At 27.4% G+C, this 14341-nt stretch overlaps 1 long non-coding RNA gene across 1 annotated transcript; it reads right to left on the bottom strand.

Moving 5' to 3' along the window:
* Positions 1 to 2051: 2051 nt before the first annotated feature.
* LOC131616429 (uncharacterized) lies at positions 2052 to 3735 on the bottom strand. The gene is made up of 3 exons (XR_009288098.1): positions 3222 to 3735; positions 2766 to 3119; positions 2052 to 2460 (listed from the first exon to the last, which is right to left on the bottom strand). It is a non-coding gene; the product is annotated as an uncharacterized LOC131616429 (long non-coding RNA).
* Between the last annotated feature and the right edge of the window lie 10606 nt (positions 3736 to 14341).

The raw sequence follows: 14341 nt of genomic DNA, 5'->3' as shown, positions 1-14341 counted from the left end.
GGAAAAATTAAAATAGATATTACATCTTTATAAAGAAAAAATATGAATATAAAATTAACAAAAATTTTATTTAGCAAATATAAAGAAGTTAAAGTTAATTAATTAAATTAGTGAAAAATAATTTTTCTAAATGCAGATTGTACTTTTAAAAGTCCATCTTTTAACGATATAATTTTCAAATAAAATAATATTTAAAAATGAAGTATTATAAAAAATTATAAAATATTAAATTTAAATATTTTTTACATTGACAATTTAATAAAATATTAAATAATTTTGAGAGTATAATAAATATATATAATAAATAATTTATTGATATTGTAAAATGGAGAGAGTACTTTCGAATAATAATATTTAATTTTTATGACTTAAAATACCAGTTTATATAAAAAAATTATGTTTAATATTAGTTCAATTGAAATTTTAAGAATTAATTGATAACTTAGAAAATTATAGTTTTGAAAACAAAGAAAAATAGAAAAGGAAGTGAAGCGTTAAATACAAAGAAGGTTTAAGAGTGAGAGAAATTTTGATAGAATTTTTATTGAATGAACGGTTGAAATACAGAAAAAAATAATATTTAATATTAATTAATTATTAAATAATATTTGTTGGAAAGAGAAAAAAACAAAGTGGTTGGAAAAATAAGAGTGTCTAGTTAGAAAAAATCATGAATAATATTTATTTGTTTGATTTGAGAAGTTACAAAAGTTACTAAAATATAATAAGAAAAAATTACTCCATCAACCAATAAATACCGTGTATTTTACGAATCATATTTTAAAATTATTTAAATGACATGATAAATTATTGATTTATTATTGAAAAGTATAAAATTATTTTGCAGTGTTATTAAACTCATAAAAATATGGACCTATAAAAAATTTCCAAATCAAAAATAAATTTTATAACAATAAAAAAATAAAGAATGAAAATAATATTTTATTAAAAATATGAGGATTCACCGTAGGACCAGTCTATAATAAAAAACTGTTATTAGTATAAAATATAAAGTGTTTAATTTTTTTAAGAAAAAAATGTTTAAAACTTTAAAATTAAATTAATAAATATAAAAATAATTATGTGTTAGACTAAATTTTTAAATAAAATTATCAATAGACATATCAATATTAATGGAATGCATATAAGCATATATCAGTATTATTGTACATAAAAGGACAATTTATTTTAAAAAGTTATAAAATAAAAGATAAAATGAGAGTTAAATGTTAGAGTAAAAAAGAAAACTTGTGGGCGAAGGATGATAGCATTTGGGCTAATAAATCGTTTTCTAAAGGTAATGAGTTAAATAAAATTAAAGACGGGCTAATAAATCGTTTTCTGAAGGTAATGAGTTAAATGAAATTAAAAACTAATGAAGAATATAAACGTTTCTTTGTATGAAGTTTATGCACTTAGGCAAGATATAGGCGGGATATTGATGAAGTTAATGAAAATTTGGGGTACTTTTTATTTTAATATAGTATTTTATTTATATATATATATATATATATATATATATATATATATATATATATATATATATATATAAAATACATTTTGGACAAATTAAGGATACATTTCTCTTTACACTATTGTGATAGAAATAGAATATCAAAAAAAACATTAAATATTTTTTTCTAACCATACTCATATATATTGGTGATTCCCAATAGAATAATATATGAAAAGAAATATAATATCAGTGAGAATTAGAGTCAACGCCCACTCTTTTTTAACCCAAAATATTAAGTAGACAATTCAATTACTTTTAATAGCTCATTTAGATTGATCTTAATAAGAGGGAACAATATGGCCTTGAAAACATGATTATCTCCATTACTTTGAAATCCCTGCATCACAGGTTACAATTCTAGAGTAGATATAAAATTTGACAATGGCTATCCCAAGAATATCAACTATATTTCCTACCCGAAATAGATAAAATATTAAAAAAAACTATTTCCATTCTATATATTCTTAACTTAAGATCCAATTGAATGGGGGACAAAACCACATAAAGTAAGATAACAACAATAGGGTAACAGAAAGAAAAATTGTAGTGATTAAGGGATCATTACTGCATTCTTAGATCACTTTTCATTTTAGTGTTTCTTGTGTTCTATTAATTTACTCCTTTTTATACAATGATAATTCATTTTCTAGAAAATAACTGTAACCAAAAGGAAAGGGTGGGGATAAAACACAACTACATTGGTGGGGACTTGAAGATCAAATGGACTAACACATCAATAAAAAATCTATCTTTTCCAATAATCTTTATGCAAGTTTATGCAAAATCTTCTTATCAAGTACATGACATCAAACTTAGTGAACTTCTTCACACGCTCTAAATTGAAATGAGATTATATATAGAGAATGCATAGATGGAAGTGATATTCCCATCCTCGATTTGTTCTCATTAGATCGATCTTGCTTGACTGCAATATCCTTCCATCCCTGTTCAGTAAACAAAAAATAAAAGGCTGATAAGAAGATAACTAAAATAATGAGATAAAATCATAAGTAAAATTCAAGGAAAAATGATTAAAACAACCAGGAAAATGAAACTTACCCAAAGTTAAGGCATCGTCATTATATCTCATTTTAAACAATGATTAGTTCAATAGCAATTCTATAAATTTAAAATTTCAAAACAGTTTTGAAATTTAATATGAATTGTTGCTAATTATTTTCCACTCAGTGATTTACTAAATCACAAAAATGTTTAAGTATGCAAAGATATTTAGAAGTAGAAACCAAACCTTGCAAATAGACATGAAATCATGATCAGTTCCCTATCTCCATGTCCAATATCAGGATAATAATCACTATACTTTTAAAGCACAAGTAATTCATTGGTGATTTTCTACACAAATAAAACTTGACATAGTTTAGACATTCAATTTTTACATACAACTAACATGTACTGCAATATTAAATTCATAGCCACAGGGCATCTCAAATTCAACTGTTGCTTTGCCTTAGGTGCTTCGCTTGATACTATCATTTATTATTTTCACTTTATAATTATCTTTCTCTAGAGCTCCTCCATCTTATATGAAGAAAGTGCTTCATCAGCATGCTGTCTGTTAGGTATAAGACTCACTTTAGCATGCCTACAAATCAATCAATAGAGAGCAAAATTACCACTTGCACAACCATAATACATATAAATCATCAAAAAAAGAGAAATAAAATGAAAAGGAAATTAGAATTACTTACCCTCTTCATTTCATCAGCACTAAGACAACAAACACATATTGAATAGTGGAATCAATATAAGAGTCCAAGTTGTTGGAGAGACTCTATTCTTTCTGATGATAGGCCTAAGAAGTGGTTTGGGTTTAGATATTCTTTCTGATGTAATCTAAAAAGGTGTGAATTTGGAGAAGAAAATGATCATATTTATATAGGTAAACTAAACAGTAATCAACAAAAATTGAAATAAACTATCTGAAAAATTGAAGAATTGACATTGATGATGAATTGATTAGGTATTTGGAGAAGATAAATTAGAGTTGAAGGATTTGCATAGAGAAACCCATTTAGATGAATAGGGACGGGAAAAGAGAAATGGGATTGGAAAAAGAGAAGGAACTTGCAACAGAGTATTGATTGGAAGAAGTGAGAATTGAATTCAAAGGGTAGATTTCAAGATGTTATGGTTGAAGCGGATTTATTGGAATGGGAAGCGTATGAAATTCCATATGAAGCGTTTACAGTCCTTATTTGTTTGGTTATTTATGAGAAAAATATATTGGATATTGAATACAGATATTGGAAAACCTAAAAATGTATAAAAAATATTTAATACGGAATCCAAATAATTAATACTTAATGTAAATAATTAATAAAAATGTAATTATATTTTAAATAGAATATTTCCTTTTTTAGAAAGTTTTGAAAAATGAGAATTGATAAGAGCATGACACTTGTCAAAATTGCCCAAAAACTCATTTTGCTTTATTATTATGTATGATGTGTGATTAGGTAAAAGTTTTTCTCAACTTTATTTTTTATATTTACTTATTTCTTTTAGTTTTCACCAAATTATAATCTTTTATACTTTTGTTCTTAATAATCACATGATCCAATGACTCACTAATTAGAGGGTTGGTTACAAATTTAATGTAATCACTCTCTCACCGTATTATAAGTAAAAGACTTTCAAAAATTTTGACATTAAATATAATTAAATGTCAACAAATCTAAACATATTTAATATTTTTATTTCAAAAATATTTCTAAATTAATTATTTATTATTGTTATGGGTTAACAATTTAATTAAGAATACACAATACACGTGTAATTGTGTTATAACTTTTGTCGTTAATTGTATAATATTAAGTTCTCTTATTATTTTATTTTATAAATTTTAATCTCATATTTTTTATATTTTTTTTTCAACTTTAATCATTTTATTATATCAATTTTTAACCTTAAACTCAACATTCAAAATTTCGAAATCAATTTCAAAATACTCTATGTTTTAATGGTGTTGTATTCTTAAAAAAAAAAATACTCCATCAATCTAATTCTCACTTTCGTTGTTGTGGTTGTCCATCCTTCCGTATAAAAGTAACAAAAATATTTAATAATAAAAATAATCCATGTCATCAAAATAATTGGGCGGGTCTCGAATGTTTCTCTATAATATATATAGTGTACATGTTTTATAAAGTTTGGTCTTTTTCCTATGTTTACATCTTTATCATATCATCATACTAAATTATATTCCTACAACTTCTTCTCCTAGAATTTTCCCGCCAAAATCTATCATAAATCATCATTTAATTTAATAAAAAATAAATTATACTATTTAATAAAAAATAAATTATACATTATTACAAAAATAAAACATAAACCACTCACCACTAATTATTCTTTATTAAATATATTAAATAAAATAAAAGAAAAGGGGATGTGCACTGACGGTGTAAATTATTTTTACACTGTCAACCAATGACAACCATGTATCATAGCAAGTGAGCATTTGAATTTTAAAATATTGAAATAATTTGGCACTTTAAAATAATCTGATTGGATGTATGTGTTATACTTATTTACACTGACAGTGCACTACCATTAAACTCATAAAATAAACCCTAAAAAAATCTATTTTCATTATCTCCTATTTTAGTTCACTGAAACCAATTAAACACACTAATTATTACAAAAATAAATTATAAAAAATAACCACGTTTCATTACTAATTATTATTGATTATTAAATATATTAAATTAAATAAAATAAACCCTAAAAAACTACTTTCAAGGTTACTTTTGTCTTTTTATTCATTTAGTTATTATTTAATAATTTTATTTCCAATTACTCACTAATATTTTTCTAAGTAAACTACTTCTAACTCCACGATTTAAGACAAACATTTAAATCACTTCATTCAATAATTAATTAATTATTATCTGTAAAACCAACCATATATAAACCTCACTCACCCTTGACAAAAAAAAACTCACTCGCACCCCACTATTCACGTTTTTGTTATTTCTATAACAACTATTAATTCTATTACTCAAAACTTCTCACTAATCCACATTCCACTACTTAATATTATTCACATTTCTGTTATTTCTATAACAACTATTAATTCTATTACTGAAAACTTCCCACTAACTCGCATTCCACTATTTCAATTAACGGTCTAACCCTCTATTTATATTAATTAGTATTAAGAATTTAACATGTTTCTTTCTTCTCTTTTAACGGTTCACCACTATATATTTGTATGAAAGTAGTTCAAGCTCACTCTCTATTCATATGAAAGTAGTTCCATTTGTATCTTATTTTTTACATGTACATGAATGTACATTTTAATCTATTTTACAACTCATTTTAATTTTCTTATCTTTTTTCTTTCCATTTTGTAGACATACTTAAAAGGCATGTGGATGGTTTAATCTCTCATGGATTGAAGTGACGATAACTTCTACTACAACAACAGTCTCTCAAGAATAATAAAATTGGTGAAGGTGATTTTGTAATTTTATGTAAGATAATTTAATACTCTTATTTATGTATTATCATTAAAAAGAATTAGTAACTGGTGAAGAAATGTATTTTCTCATGAACGTGATTATGCAGGAAAATTAGAGAATGATCAAGATATAATTGTCCATCGTCCAACATTTTATACTAATGACAATTATTTATTCAAATTTAAATTTATATTATTTTGAAGCGTAAATTACATGTTATGAAGTATTGTTTAAAAAATAAAAATATTTTTATTTTATTGAATATTAATATGTTATTGAATTTTTTATTTGTAATTTATTTATTTATTTGAATAGATTAAAAATAATTTATTATAACTATTATATTATTTCATTATCATTATATTTCATATGCATTTTATCTTTTCTCAATGAACCCATGCATTGCAATGTGTAAAGGCTAGGTATAATCACATTTTTGAAGTATTAGAAATATATATATATATATATATATATATATTAGAAGATAAATATTAGAAAATTATTTTTTAATTTCTTTTTATTAGTCGATATTATAATATGTTATGTTGTTATAATTTTATTCATCTTTATTAACTCTTGATTATATTTTCTTTGGTACTTATTGATTTTAAAATTATTTAAATTTAAATTTACTATTATCATTATTTTTATCTTTTTTTATTTCTATCTCTTACTTATGCTTTCTTTTCATTGATTTACTATTACTTTTTTACTTTTTATCATGGTTTCTGTAATTATTATAGTTTAATTGTGAATTTTATTATTTACATAAGATAATAAGGTGATTTCTAAAAATTTATGAGCATATGAATTTTTGTTTAGATACACTTTGCATTTTTTAATTATCTTCAAAATGTATATTTATATTTTTTCATTTAATTCAAATTATTACATTCATAATATTTTTTACGAAATATATACTCAATATAAAATACTTAATATATCTTTTAAAATATAACAACTTTATACATTTTAAGTTCTTCAAATTTTAATAATGTTTATTACTTCTTTATATTTAAAAATTCTTTTAAATTTATTAATCTTTGTTAATTTTTAATATTTTTTGCAGGTATAAATTTGAAGCATGCATTACTAATTATGTGTATTCATAAATAATTTGTTGAAGAATTTGGATTGTGCAGGATGAAGGAATAGAAAATGAATATTAGTGATGTTTATTAATTCTTAATTATCTTTTTTTTTAGGTACAAATTTTGAATTATTGTGAAATATAACATTTTGTAAAATTCTGGTTGAAGAAATTAGATTGTGGAAAATTTAAAATTCGAAGATGAATGTTAGAGTATTATTTTTATTTTTAATTATAATTTTATTTATTTTTGTAAATTCTTGATAAATTATGTTTAATTTTATTGATAATTATTAATTTTAATTTATTATATCATTCCATTTTTGTCTTTATTTTTATTTCTTACTTATTTTTCTTTTCATTTGTTTACTATTATTTACTATTTTTTTGGTTTATCATGGTTTATCTAATTCTTATTTATCTTTAATTCTGAAATTTATATACATTTATATAAGATAAATTATTTTTCAAAAATAGATCAATATATGAATTATTGTTTATTTACAATTAAATTTTTTGATTATATTTAAAATATATTTTTAATATTTTTCATTAAATTCCTTTTTTTGGTACAAATTTTTCGTTAAATTCTATTATCGTTATTCTTAATTTTTTAATTATATTTTTATATCTATTAAATTCTTCTATTTTTTAAATAAAAATAATTTATATGCAAAATAATGGTAGCTTATATAAATTCTAAAAATTTAATTTATATATTTGTTATTACATATAAAAATAATAGATACCTAACATATAAAATATTAAATTTTTTTAGGGTTAAATAAGTTTTTGGTCCCTATAAACATTGCAGTTTTCATTTTTAGTCCTTCCCTGTCTTTAGGCAACGGTTTTTACAAAAAAACCGTTGCCAAAACCAGCTAAAACCGTTGCCAAAATCCAGGAGGAACTAAAAATGAAATCACAATATTTATAGGGACCAAAAACTTATTTAACCCATTTTTTTATTATATATTTCATATTCGACCCTATTAGAAGGGTTTGAAATTATTTTTCTACATATTTTATTTTTTTAATATTGTAAATTCACAATTAATATTTTAATCTCAAATATTTATAATAATATATTTTAAATTATTAGATAAAATTATAATTTATAAATAATTATTTTGTAAAATTTATCCCTGCATCGCACGGGTGTACGTCTAGTATAATATAATTATATTAATTTATCTTCTAGTAGGAAAAATCGACGCCGAAGTACATCTATTTACAAAAATAAAAGTAAGTTAATAATATCCACACACAGTGGCGGAGTCAGAAAAATTATAAAGCCTAGACAAAAAATACCGCAAATTCATATTGTATATAATATATAAATAGTCTAAAATAAAAGTGATGAAAGAGATGAAACATAAATTTACAATAGCGTGTTAAATAAAATCACGAGGCAAATGTCCTTTCTGAGACTTTTTTACGGTGAATGTTCGAATAATATCAAAATCATCAAGTGACTTGAATATCTACCGCTCAGTGTAACATATCATCAAGTCATTGAACCACACATCATTGATCTTATTGCGCTATTTAGATTTGATAATCTTCATTGTTGAAAAAGCTCTTTCAACGGATGTTGTCGACACCGACAATATCAAAGCTAACTCAATAAGTTTGTAAACCAATAGAAATATCAAATGTTTCTCAGTTTGAACCATTCTCATAGCCAAATTTTGAACATCTTCACAAGTGGAAAATGAAACATTTCTTTTTTACTTGAAGAACATAAGTTTCAAGTTGATCCCTTATTGTTCCACAGTCATCATTCCAATTACTAAATTATTCCAAATTCAAATTCAACTTAAATCACAAAACATTCAAAATTGACCATGGTGTTTTTAGAATGTAACATGTTAAATGGAACGATTCCACATTGGTGTTATAATTTGCCTTCTTTGTTAGAGTTGGACCTCGGGGGACAATCACCTCACACAATTCATTAGTAACTTCTCAACTCATTCTTTGAAATATTTGCTTCTCTCTAATAACAACTTACATGGTCATTTTCCAAATTCAATATTTGAACTACAAAATCTTACTGTCATACCCCAAAATTTGCCCGCATATATTTTCATATGTCATTTTATTTCAAATAATTGACATAGCCCGGGTGGTAAGGAAGTAAGGTTTGCAAGTGCAAGGTTCCGGGTTCAAATCTCTTATCTGACATTTTCCATTTATTTGTTACTAACTTTATTTTATTTTCAAAAAATTGCATTTTTTAATATTTTTTAATTAATTTTCGTATTTGATTAATTACGTATTTTTATAATATCTTTTTTTTTATTTTTTTCATTTTTATTCACAAAAATATCAAAAAAATCATAAAATAAAAAATATTCAAAAAGATTTGGTTACATCTTCATCTTAGGAGGATATTTTATAGTTTTAGAACAAAATCAATATAATTGATTGAATATGTCAAGAATCAAAATCAAATTAAAATTTGATTTAAAATCTTGATTGTGTTAATTAATTTTTGATTTATGTTTTTTATTGACCTAATTTTCTCAATATAAATATGACACCAACCCTTATTCAGTCTCTAACAACTAATTACCAACCTTCTCCCACTTCTCATACACGCTTCATCGCACCTTCAACCTGAACGAACGAAATTCCAACACAAATCCACAACAAAAATCGTTCACCACACATTAACTTTTACAAAATCATGAGTCAATATATACATATTCTACATATTTGATGGTTTTTTTGTTTTTGTTTGCAAAATAGAGAAAGAACAACAATCAAAAGGGACGAAGATTCAAAGTCGAAAGAAGAGAAAGTGCGAGATACGGACGTCGTTGAAGTCACGAGGCCGATACCACGTTAAACCTTCATCTTCCTCCGCGACCACGCCGCCGTGAAGCAAACCGTCGACATTCTTCAAGCGCGCCGCCCGCTTCTCGACCGCAGCAAACCACGCACGATAGCGATCACAACTCTCGCCGTCATGAACGAATCACCGTCCACCGCTACCGTGCATCAGTAACAACAGCAGCAACTGAAACAACATCCAACCACAAATTTACTGCTTCAACAACCATCATCAATAACAAATTTGATTTGCACCATTGAATGCAATCAACGTCGATTACATCACCAACAACAGTGATGCACACCGAATTTGGCAGAAGGGAAAGAAGAAGAAGATCTGAATTGGGGTTACGATCTAAACCGACACGAGTCCGGCCGTATGTGGATCTCGCTTGCATCCATGGTTTGTTTTCCTTTTATGCTTGGATCTAGATTGTGATTTAAACTGTTGTGGTTATTTGTTTTTGTGAGTAAATAATTAACAGGGCAGAGAAATAGAGAAATAGAAACAAGGAAGTTTCTCTCACGAGAGAAGAAGAAGACAGAGGGAACCTTATCATTCCATTTTTGTTTTCAATTATTTTTTTTATTATATTTTAATTATATTTTGTTTTAATAATGTGGTGTTTGAAACAGTAAAAGAAAAACTACAGGGATTAGGGGCTGATGCTCCATATGGCCATTACTATTTTTATTTTATTTTTATATAGAGATATTGGTGCTGATTGTGAAAATAGGGTGGGCACCATCACCATTTTTCTTGCATATATTTATTTATTCTAATTAACTTAGTATTAGTATAATAATTAAGTAATAAATTAAAATATAAAAATTATGTTGCTTAGTTGTTAACTTATTTTTAGATCTAAGTTTTTTTAGTTAATCTCAACAATGCATCATTTTATATATATTTTGTGGCCACTTTCTTGTTTTTGCGAGGTACTACCACCGTGAGTATTGAACTGCTTTGCAGACATTCATAGCTTATGTTTTAGAGCCTGCAGTCTTGTGGTGGACCTTCAAGAGTCGACCGCACTAAATTCAAAGCTAAGTTCCAATCCCTTCTTGTATTTTAATATTAATTGTACCTTATAAATTAAATTAGGGTTTGATTCCGACTTTAATGAATTCCTCCTACATTCACCTCTTCGTGTTTATTTTTCCTTTTCCAATCTTTCAGGGTTTGCCAACTGCCAAAGCTCAAATAGTCGGTAAACCTTAAAACTCTTATCTCTTCTATTTTTTGTCTAATTATTACTTATGCCAAACCCGCTGGTTTCTTATTCCCCTCCCCCATTATTATGTATCTGTTCCTGGCTTGTATTGGTTGGCCTTTTAAAGGCACTTTAACTGTATAATATTAATTGCTGTGGTTAGTAATCTTAGGGAGTGATAACCATGAATTAAATTAGCATCACTTAATTCCCTCGATTTAAGATCATGGTCCCTAATGATGCTGCCTTCGATATACTAACATGACCTCGACCCTCGGAAGTTGCCCACGAATAAGGCTGAGGTATCTTCTGGTTGCCTACAAACAAAGGCTATTCTGATCATTCCCTTTAGACTACCTGCCTCTCTATGGCATGGGTCAGTCTTAGGGCGAATGATAACGCGATGACCCTCCAATCTCTAAACGAAAGGCGAATGATAACGCGATGACCCTCCAATCTCTAAACGAAAGGCGAATGATAACGCGATGACCCTCCAATCTCTAAACGAAAGGCTTCCTGCCCTCTTATGGCAAGGATAGACCCTTTCATTCTGAAAGGCTAAAAAGAGACCTATCATCTGAGTTTAAGGTAATTGCCCCTAATTGCCTTGCCATGCTCTATTTTCTATATTCTTTCTCAAAATTCTTCAAAAGCTGGCTACGCTCATTTACGAGCTAAAGTCCATTTTTTCCTCTTTCATCTACATTTTCTGAAAACGAGCAAGCAAAGCAATGAAGAGCCCATGGAAAACCATGGATGCAAAGGGTGCCTTACACCTTCCCTTTGCATAAATTACCCCCCGAACTTAGATTTCTTTAAAAGGTTTTTTCTGTTTCTTTTAGCTTTTCTGAATTTGTTTGGATAAAATAAAAGTCGGTGGCGACTCATGCTTAACCGCGACATTTCGATCGATAAAAAGTCAGTTCACCGTATTACACTTACTTAATTAGATTTGTCATCAACAAACTTGAGTGGTGTTGTGAATTTTCACCAATTTTCAACATGTAAAAATCTACATTTCCTTAATCTTTCGCACAATATTGCTCTTTCTATCAACATTGATAGCAAAGCTAAAATCATTACACTTTACCTTTAACACTTATATTTATCATCAACTAACATTAATAGTTTTCCTAAATTCCTAGCACCACTACCAATTTTAAGAGTATTAGATCTCTCTAATAACAACATTCATTGGGAAATTTCCAAATGGTTTCAAAGCCAGCTTTTTATCTCATGGAAGAACATTGAACATATTGATCTTAGTTTCAATAAGTTGCAAGGAGATCTTCCAATTCCATCATATGGCATTCAAAACTTTAAATAACAACCTCACAGGAGAAATTGCTTTGTCGTTGTGCAATGCAAATTCCCTGAGTGTGCTCAATTTGGCTCACAAAAATTTAATAGGGACAATACCATAATTCATTCTAATTTCAGATTAAACTTAAATCATTAACATTAAAAACCTTTTTATAACAAACCACTGACTTGATAATTTTCAAAATCTTAAAAACCTTTTTCTCTATCAATCCTCTCTCAATCTCATTTTGCCTTCAATCTCATTCAAAAATAAGCAAGTCAACTCATACCTGAGCAGAGCCGCAGAGGAGGAACGGAGGAGATGGAGACCGACAATTACGAAAGTGGCGGAGAAGCGACGAATGAGAGTTGAGTTAAGACAGAGAAAAGGGAGGAGACCGAGAGGAAGAGGATAGAGGAAACTAGGAGACGAGGGTGCTCCATGTGTAACACCTTTTTTCTAAACCCCCAAAATATAATTAAACATTCACAGAGTATTAACATGCATATAATAAAAAGGGCGTCACGTGTTGTTTTCACCGCAATGAAAACCCAAAACAAATATACAACATGCACTGATCATTTCATAACACAATTTGAAACTTCATGCTTTCATACATTATGCATATCGCACGCGGAATAACAAATCCCAAGTAATTTCAATGAATATATCTCATACTATATTCATCTACCAATTCAAATAACATAATCAACATATGCTATAATGAAATTCAATAACTAGGCAACTCAGCCTTCAACAAACATATCCAAATTATCATGCTAAAATACCATAAAGACAACAATACTAAAATATCCCAAACATGAGTTCAAAACCCCCCCAATGTTACATGATCAGAGCATTTGACTTACTACCTAATCAAAAGATAAAAATTAAAAGACTCCTCGGATAAATCCTCGTACAAGCTCACTACTCGTCAGAACCTTCACGATGTCACAATGAACATCATTCAAACAGAAGGGTGAGAATTCACATCATAATGAATACATAATATATGTACAATGAACATAGCTTACAATAGTATTATCATTTCCTCACACTTCTTAAATTGAATAAATTCCACAATTATTGCACAAAACACAATTTCTAATTATCACAAAGCAATTCACATCAACTCAAGTAATCACATAACGCATAATGCGACTCGAATGCAATTAATGTGACTCATGCATGTGGTACCATTGTGAGTATCAAGCTCACCGCTCCCAATTAAAAACCAGAGCCACGCTTCCGATCCAGACAAGATCAAAGCCCTCAAAATATGAACTTTAGTTCACCGTTCCCGAATCCACAAAGGAGACAAAGCCACACCTATGTTTCCATACAAGGATCAAAGTCGCACACTTTTTTTTCCACACAATCAAAGCCACCATGAATGCATGTACAATTATCATAAAACATATGCAATTAAGATTATCCATACAATCTTAACTTACCGCATACCACAATAATTCACACATTGAATTATCCATCAATTGTACAAAATACATCAAGTAACCATTCACAACAAATGCATCCAAATAACATATATTCATTCACACAATTTCATGAATATCATATCACATAACATATCAACAAATGTTATCCACAATTCACCAATTCACAATGCACATACACATAATTACATGTTATTCACACAACAACATCATAATTAATTCATCAATTGCTAACCATTCCAATCATATCATATATATTATCACATTAGCTTCCTAACGCTTCGAACAACACATAAAACGGAGTTACCGATCAAAAGTTATGTCATTACAATTATTGCAAAACAGGACACTTTCACCTGGCAAAAGGTCTCACTCGCCCGACGCTCCACAAGAGTATCTTGGTCGCCAAAAACCCCCTCTTGCCCACCTGTATCGCCCGACG

Source organism: Vicia villosa, linkage group LG1 (assembly GCF_029867415.1).
Source record: "Vicia villosa cultivar HV-30 ecotype Madison, WI linkage group LG1, Vvil1.0, whole genome shotgun sequence".
Lineage (NCBI taxonomy): Eukaryota > Viridiplantae > Streptophyta > Magnoliopsida > Fabales > Fabaceae > Vicia > Vicia villosa.
Note: the sequence above shows the minus strand (reverse complement) of the source record. Positions and strands in the feature narration are given on the sequence as shown.